Below are 9,526 nucleotides of genomic sequence, written 5' to 3'. Positions count from 1 at the left end.
TTGCCTGACTGTGTGAACCAGGACTCAGTTGTCAGGGCTGTGAGCATGTATTGGGCTCTTCACCTTCAGGTCCCCAGCTCATGGGCCATGAATCGCACCACTGACTTTCCTGTATCTCCATCGAGAAGGCAGCTGACTGTGCTTCTCAGACATCATGACTGCTGAGCTGTGTATACACATATATACACACATGCACACACATATGCATGCTGTGTACACACACATACACATGTACATACACATATGCATATACCCACACACATACATATGTGCACACACATATGCACACATATACAAACACACATATTCACACATGCCACATGTACACACATACAAACACATATGCACACTATGTACACACACATGAACACACATATACACATATGCACACATAAACAAACACATACACACATATACACATACCACACACATACACACATATACACATACATGTGCATACACATATGCACACACTCACACACATACACATGTGCACACACTCACACACATACACATGTGCACGCACATATGCACACATATACAAACACACACATTTACACATACCACATGTACACTCATACAAACACATATGCACACTGTGTACATGCACATGTACATATACATACATGCACACACATGAACACACATATGCACACATAAACACACATATACACATACCACACACATACATACATATATACATACATGCACACACATAAACACAAACACATATAACCTATATATCTATATATCTATATCTAAATCTATAATGTATCTCTATTTCAAGTTCTCTCTCATTCTGTGCCCATCTCTTTATGCACACATTACTAATTACTTCTCTGCAGACATGAATACTGTAACAACTGCACTGTTTTTTCCTTTCAGTTGAGATAGATAATCTTGCTGTGGACAGTGTTGCTCTGAACCCCTATTATCAATTCCTTGGTATGTACCTTTACGTGTGGATTGCTAGGAATACCGTATTTTATGTTTAACTCTGCTAGGAGCCTCCAAACTCCTTTCCAGGACCATTTTACATTCCCATCAGTGATGCAGGGTGATTCTAACACAAACAGATTGAATGTGAAATGATGGGAAAAAATTTCTGTATGAACAGAATCCATAAGTTAGAGGCTACTATACTAATAACAGGTGAAATTAATTACACCTCATAAAAATGGAAGACATTTATCATTTGAACCCCATAATCTGCCAGAAGCCCTGCTTGGGTTATTGGCAAGAGCTGGCAGATACCCCCTGGGAAAGGAGACTAATGCCAGGCTTTGGGGCACTTTCCTCAGGAAGGAGCTGGGCAGTTCCTTCTGCCTTTTCCTGGCATTGAGTAGGTGCTTCTTGGGCTCTGGTCTCTTTGTTCCCCAGAGAGGATGCAGGTGTTTGTCCCCAGAGGCTCTAGGGCTCTACCCAGCAGCCACAGCTCCCACCTTGTCCTCAAGGCTCCATGCCAGCTGGGATCTTCAGATTCATCTCAGGTAACCCATTAGGAAAGCCCAGCTTTCTCCACACCCTTTCCCTGCTTTTTTGCTTGATGGCCAGTGTGGTTTGGGGCCATTATTAATTTAATCTGGGTCTTTCGCTTCTCAAAATCAAGTGGCTAAAAGTCTTGTTTCCCCTCCCATCTTCCACCCTCCTGGCTCACCTTGCTGCAGCCGGTCTCCAGTCTCTCTCCATGGTGACCAAGAGTCCTCACTTAACCTGACTGGAAGTCTACCATCTTGTCACCTCACCTTTCACCTTCCTTTTGATGACTTCATTTCCTTGGAACAGCTTGTGGCTGCCCTTGTCCTTGTCTTCACCCCATTTCAAACTCTGTAGAAGGTCATCAATGATTCCCAGGCTGAGAACATCAGTTTCTTTTTCTTCTGTGTTCATTTCTTCAGGGCAAACGGAACGGTAGTGTGTCAGTGGCTTTCAATGTTAGCTTGTCACAGTTGGGAGCTTCTCCCAAGGACCTGTCCTGATGTCCTTGGTTGGTGTGGGAAGACCTAACCCAAGTGCATCTCTGGTTGCAGCCTAGATTAACACAACTACCCAAGCCAGGGAAGAAGGAAGACTGTGTTTTGCTCACTTGGCCTTCCCTCTTGCTGATGAGGTGATTTCTCTGCTGTGGTTGATTTCCAGCCTGGGAGCAAAACAGAATTTCTAGACTTCCATTGTTGACTAAGGACCAGGGGCCCTCCAAGAACCTTCCAGAGTTCGGGTGCCAAACAGGGACTTCCACGGCTCCCAGCATCCAGCCCTGTGGACTGAGTGACTACTGTGTTGTCAGGCTCCCTAGGAGAGACAGCCACTGTGGGACGACTCTAGCAGCTAAGGCACCCAGCCTCAAGGACCCAGCAACTGTTGGAACTCAGCCTCTCAGGCATGACTCGGCTGTTAATATTTAACTTCATCTGATAGAATAACTTCTTTTAGTGTAGGTGTCCATCCCGTTGGTCCATTTCCTCTTGAGAACGCTGATACATACAGCTTACTATTTCCTACTCTCTCTCTCCTCACATGACACAAACTGTCATTGAGTTTACCCACCCACCCTTGGCCCTTTCTGTCCATTGTATCTCAGCCGCTGTAGCTGGCTGATCTCCCCTCCACTTCCTCTTAAGACACAGGAGCTTCAAAGTTTCTGGAGAGTGGGGGGTTTCATTAAGGGAACACTAAGGCCTTGGTTCACCTGAGAGTGGGGAATGGGGGAAATGGGGAAACAGATTCTTCTGCATGAAAATGTAGATGCTGCGAACTTGGGCAGGTTGTATTCTCTGAATGAAAGTGCAGCTTTCAGGGCTGGAGAGATGGCTCAGTGGTTAAGAGCACTGGCTGCTCTTCCCGAGGTCCTGAGTTCAATTCCCAGCAACCATATGGTGGCTCACAACCATCTGTAATGGGATCTGATGCCCTCTTCTGGTGTGTCTGAAGACAGCGACAGTGTACTCATATAGAATAAATAAATCTTTAAAAAAAGAAAAAAAGAAAATGCAGCTTTCCTTCCTGTGTGTATACAGATAACATTGTCCCCAGGTTTGTGGACAATTTCCCCTAAGGGGCTTATGATGGTTAATCTTACTTGGATCTAAAATTAACTAAGGGACAACCTCTGGGTGAGTCTGTGGGAGTGTTTCTAAGAAGGAGGAACTGGGGAGAAAATCCTCTCCCAGAGTGGGGAGCAGCATGTACACACACACCCACACACACACACACACATACACACACACACACTTATAAACACTCATAAACATACATACACATACACACAGACTCAGACACATACATATACACATACATACACATACACATACATGCATGCACACACATACATGCACTCACACTCACACTCATACACATATATCCACACAGACACATATACACACATACATACACACACAACCACACATATATACATACACACACAACCACACACACATACATACATACATGTACTTACAGACACTCATATACATACACACACATGCAGACACAGACATATACACAAATGTACACATACATATACATATACACATGCATGTATGTACATATGCATACACATACATGCACTCACACTCATACACATATACACACATACACACATACACATATATACACACATATGCATACATACTATATATACACGCATACATACACACACAACCACACACACATACAGACACTCGCTTCTTGCCCTTCCAACAAGGAACGAGGACCAAGGACTCTGCAAGAATTCTCCAGGCCTTTATATTTCGACTGTCAAATTATCCAGCTCTAAGAAATGAGTTCTTAGCCTCCCTGGCCACTGTCAGATTACCATCTGGTACTGTTAGATGGCCCAACCAGCTCCCTTGTAATAGTATATTTATTCTGTCCTGTTACTATGAAGAACCCTGATTAACGTGAAGTGTGGAGCTGCTGCTTTTGTGGCGTCCAGGGGCAGTTCAGAGGATGCAGCTGAATGCTGAGTGTTTACTGGAAAGTCATCTACAGACCTTCTCCCAGACCTCTGCTTTGTCATCTGGACTAGCTCATACTTGGTGTTCTAGTTTACTTTCTGTTAGGGGAAGAAAGTTTTTATTTGACATATACTTCCAGGTCACAGCCTGTCACTGAGGGAATTCAAGGCAGGATCTGAAACAGAAACCATGGAAGAATGAAGTTTACTGGCTCCCTCACTGGCTCATGACCAACCAGCTGTCTTATACAGCCCAGCACCACCTTGCTAGGGATGGTGCCACCAACAGTAGTTGAGGCCCCCACATCAATCAAGACAGTCTTTCATAGACGTGACTACAGCCCAGTGTGATCAAAGCAATTCTTCATTTGAGGCTCCCTCTTCCGAGGTGACCCAGGGTTATGTCAGGTTGACAGGAATAACTGACCAGGGCCCTTGGAGGTACCATTAGTAATTGTTTCCTGGATTGTGTGCCTGTATGAAGAAAGGACATAGCTCAGTGCCAGAGGCCCCACTGAGTCCAGGATGGAGATGAAATGTGGAGCTCTGAACAGCAAATGAACAGTGGATGGGCTTCTGTAAGGATGTGTGTGAGGGGGGTGTGTGGGCCTCAAGTCAAGAAGATGCACGCGCCCTGTGATGCCCTTCTTCTCTTCTGGGATCTACTAATCCTATTTAGCACACAGACATCAATCTTCTTTTCTACATCATAGTTCTCCCCAGTTGTGTCTAAGGATTTAATAAAATTTTAAACACTCATTAGAGGTTATATGAATACTTGTGTGGATGAATCTGAGGAAGCACAGCTAGAACATGTGCTGATATTTCAGCCATGCATCCCCCCCTCGTCAACCCTCCGAGTGTGTCCTGTGGAGGGGGCACAGGAGACTCAGAGATGTGACTATGTATGGAAAGTGCTAGAGTCTAGTTGGTACCGAACTGGGCTGGGAAAGAGTAAGATAATGGAAGGAGAGCCATACTCAGGCACCCCTGTCACAGATATGTTATAGCTAGTATCCTGTTGCTGTAGCAGGATACCTGAGATTGAGGGATGTATAGAGAGAAAATGTTTTTATTTAGATCACAATTCTAGAAGTCCAAGGGCACAGTGCTAGTTTCCTCTCAGTGCCTGGTGTGTCATGGCACCTGTGACATCACATGGCAGAATGGTAAGTGGGTACATGGGGATATGACATCATATAGAAGAATGGTAAGCAGGTATGTGTGTGGCTATGACATCATATGTTAGTATGGTAGGTCGGTGTATGTGTGCTGACATCATATGTCAGTATGGTAAGCAGGTATGTATGTGGATGACATCATATGTCAGTATGGTAAGTAGGTGCGTGTGGATATGACATCACATGTCAATGGTAAGTAGGTATGTGTGTGTGTGTGTATATGACATATGTCAGAATGTTAAGCAGGTGTGCATGTATATGACATCACATGTCAGAACAATAAGCAGGTGTGTATGTGTGTGTAAGAGGTGAAAGACAATGGTGTAGCCTTGTAACCACCACTCTCCCTGTTACTGGTTTGGTTCTGTGAGACCCGAGGACCTCAACATAGTTTCTTAAGTAAGTCATTAACTCATTTCTGAGGTCCACCACCCTCCAAGCGCTGTTGGGAACCCAATTTCAATGTGACTTTTAGTGGGTACAACCACATCCAAATAATAAGCAGCCAAGTTTTCCAAATCTTCCCTAGAACTTTCTCTTCCATCATTTCTCCGAGGTGTTGTTTTCTCTCAATATTGTCTCCCTGATGGAGGTACGCATGGAGTCAACCTCTGGCTCATCCACGGCACCTCAAACTCCCAGTGAGAACCTACCATTTCTTTCCTGAATCCGTTTAACCTCTCATTTGAGCTTTTGTAGGTTTTGGTCTTAAAATGGAAGTGCTATATCTGATCTTCATCCATTCAAGGGGTCACATCCTATCTAGTCTTCATTTTCCGCAAGTCTTCTCCATAGACTGACTCCATTTCTACCACCACGATCTGAATGCAACCTCTCATTTCATTCTCTGAACCATGTGATACCCCCTGTGATGTCAGCTTTAATTGTCAACTTGACCCAACATAGAATCAAATCACCCAGGAAGAATGTCCCAGTGAGGGGCTGCCTAGATCAGGCTGGATTCTGGGCATGACTGTGGGGCATTGCCTTGACTGTTAATTGATGTAGAAAAACACCCACTGTGGGTGGCACCATTCCTTACACAGGGGAATCCTGGATTCTATAAGACATTCTATAAAGCTCTCAAACACATCCCTGACAACCTCTACTTCAAATGCTACCCAAGAACTGAGGCCATTTTTTTCTCTGTCTCAACTTGCCATCTCAACATGACTAATGTTTGGCCATTGGCTATAGGCAATACACAGGCTTGTTTTCCTTCTCCAGGTGAAATGAAAACCCAGTGAGGGCTGGATGTGTTTCATCTGCTTGTATGGGCTCCACAGACCTTGGCACAATCGCAGGTACACATCTTACATTGGGAAACAATTGTTATGTGGGAGAATGTTCTGAGAAGGAATAACCACAGAGGTGGTGAGGGGGCGTTGTACTTCCAATGGGAATTCTGAGCAAAGGGAAGTTTAAGCGTTGTTCACAGCAGCATTATAGATAAGCATTTGGGTTAATGATTATTAACTTCCTACATCCTTTGGGTTGGACCAAATTAGATTTGAACACACAGGTCTGAGGAAAATAGCCAAATGGCCTTTCCCTGAAACAAAAATCTGGTTTTCTTGGTGATTTTGCAAGAAGGTCAAATAGGAAACAAAATGAATCAGAGATTTTCCCGTCAAAGCTCGGTCTTTTGCAAATATTATCAAAGTTATTTCTTAAACTATTCGTGAGTCAACCTTACTCTGCTAAGAACTATCTGACGATATGGATTTGCTATGATTAGATTATTTCTCATAGTGTAAGCGGGGGTGCTCCAGAAATAAAAGTGGAAGAAATTACATCATGCACAGCAGAGAGAAGCCCGTGACCTTCAGACTGGCATCGTTCTTCTGCCACTCACGAGGCAGCGGCACCAACTCCCGTAGACCAGACGCCAAGTGGCACAGCTTAAAATATGCCAGTCTCGCTTGTTCTGGTTGGTGAAGAGCAGTGTTTAGTTCCAGAAAGTGGCGGGTTGGTTTTTTTTTTTTTTTTTCTTTCCATCAGTTATCTTGAGAATATTTCGATGCCAGGGAATATTTGACACATTGTGCTGCAGTTTTACCAAAGCTGTTCGGAATCTGGAGGGAAAAAAATATCTTGAGAGGTTACTCCTTTTGCTTGGTGGAATGAAGCGTTTGGCTGTATTCTGTTGTTTTGTCTTTTATTTTTATTTTTTTTAATAAAAGGAGAGTGGGGAGGAGTAGATGCTGAAACATTTAGACTCAGAGCTTCGCTGGCACAAATTCCAAATTGGCCAGGCATCTGTCTCTATGTCTGTGTCTCTGTCGTATGTATATATTCACATACAAGTGAGCGTGTGCACACGCACGCACACGCATGCGCACACACACACACACACACACACTGTGTTTACTGTATCCTTTGATCTTGGAGAACAACTCTTAGACAGTGGGAAGGAAGTAAGATGGTTTATTGGGTCATCTGGACTTCCTAAGGCTGAGGAAACATGGATCTTGGGAGCCTAGAATGAGCTGAGCTCGCCCAAGTTTGCCCGGACTGTAAAACTGAAGAAGCAGCTTCCCCTCATGCCTCAGGACATGCAGCCTTTCTGTCTTGACGAGACTGTCGTGGCAAGGAAAGGGAGGAGCACGCTCTTTCACAAAGGTCATTGATTCAGTGAACCCAACATGTGGGCCTCTGCGGCGATCACACTTTGCAGCTAAGTGATGGGGACCTAGCTGCTCTCCTCAGAGGCCCATCATGGCGTGTGCTGCTTAGTTGGCATTGGACCGCTCAGAGCACTGCGCAGGGTTGTCCCCAGAGTCTACTAGGGACTCTTCAGCTTGGTCAGTGTTCCTATGTGTCACAAATGCCCAGGCAGTGTTCCTCCCACCTTCAGTCCCACTTCCCACCCAGTGCTCACAGTGCTTGCCTAATGGCCCAGTGGCTCTCGGTCCAGTGCTTGGCTTGCCCTCCTGTCCTTTGTTTCCTCCCCATTTTTTCTCACTCAGACACTTCCCATGATAAAAATCACTATCCTTGTAGGCTCCTCTGATTCTCAAACACCCTGGATCAACACCGGGCATAGTGTAAAGGAAGTACCCTGCCGTGGCATATTCAGTAAGCAACCACTGCCAACCAGAGCGGATGAACCAGCCACCCATACATTACTTCCTTCTTTGCTCTTGGAAGGCTGAGCTGTGGGTGCCTGAGGGTAAGAGGGGTGAGTGCATGCTCATATGTAAAGACTTAGATGATCGGTATTTGATTCAGTTTCTATAACTTGTCCTCCGTTTAAGAATTCCTATTCCCTAACTTGACCACATAACTCAGGGGAGCACACTCTGAGGACACTGTTCAGTCAGTCTTTAACAATGGGGTCATCTCATATTTGCAAAGAATACATTGTTTAATTTTGGTAAATTATCTCATTGTGAGAGTAGCGTAACGTAATTTGCTTATTTCTTATTTCTTTTTTTAAAGATTTATTTATTTATTATATATAAGTACACTTTCATTGTCTTCAGACACACCAGAAGAGGGCATCAGATCCCATTACAGATGGTTGTGAGCCACCATGTGGTTGCTGAGATTTGAACTCAGAACCTCTGGAAGAGCAGTCAGTGCTCTTTTTTTTTTTTTTTCTTTTTTCTTTTTTTCAGAGCTGGGCAGTCAGTGCTCTTAACCACTGAGCCATCTCTCCAGCCCCATTTTCTCCCCAAATAATAATTTGGAAGCAAGCAAATGAAAAGAATTCCAATTTTTTAAAAAGAGTGTCTTTGTTTGGCCAACGAATGCCAAGGAAAAACGTCAAGAGTAACTACCTACCACACACTGAGCGGGCACAGCGTAGACTCAGAACAGGCTGTCCCCATTCTGACCTCTTGAAGGACTTCTCTTCTCATCAGGAAGACAAGGTTTGTGAACACAGAGCCACAGAACCGGGAGCTTGTCGCTAAGTCAGTGTGTATCAAACAGCTGCCTGGGATAGACAGAAAGCAGAGGAAGGAGACACAGAGCTCAGAATGTTGCTATCTTTAGGGGGTGGTGTACCAAATTCCTATCTGGAAAAACAGCCCAGCTCCTGCCAAGATTTCTTCCCCCTCTAAGAGACTCGTGTCTCACTGCAAGGGTATGCATCTCTGCTTTACAAAGGGGACCACTCCTCTGCAGTCCTTCTACTTGTGCTAGAGACTCACTCAAAGGTCTCAGGAGTCTTTTCCTGTCTCTGCCTGAGGCCAAAATAACACAAAACAGAAAACAAATGGGGGAAAAAACCCATAGCTTAATCTGAGAGGCAGGTTCCCAAGAAGATTGCTTTTCATGCAAATCAGGGCTGGCTAGGACTCTGGCCAAGTCTTAGAGACAAAGAAACTAAAATATAACAAAGGTACAAGACTTCTTCAAAGTGGTTTGTGATTTGTTCTCGGTT

The 9,526-nt window shown here is 44.4% G+C and overlaps 1 long non-coding RNA gene across 1 annotated transcript; it reads right to left on the bottom strand.

Moving 5' to 3' along the window:
- Nucleotides 1–3,720: 3,720 nt before the first annotated feature.
- LOC120094674 (uncharacterized) lies at nucleotides 3,721–9,182 on the bottom strand. Its single transcript, XR_005489114.2, has 2 exons — nucleotides 8,923–9,182; nucleotides 3,721–7,211 (listed from the first exon to the last, which is right to left on the bottom strand). It is a non-coding gene; the product is annotated as an uncharacterized LOC120094674 (long non-coding RNA).
- Nucleotides 9,183–9,526: the final 344 nt, after the last annotated feature.

This window comes from Rattus norvegicus, chromosome 9, assembly GCF_036323735.1.
Source record: "Rattus norvegicus strain BN/NHsdMcwi chromosome 9, GRCr8, whole genome shotgun sequence".
Taxonomy (NCBI): Eukaryota; Metazoa; Chordata; class Mammalia; order Rodentia; family Muridae; genus Rattus; species Rattus norvegicus.
This window is presented reverse-complemented; position numbering and strand designations above follow the sequence as displayed.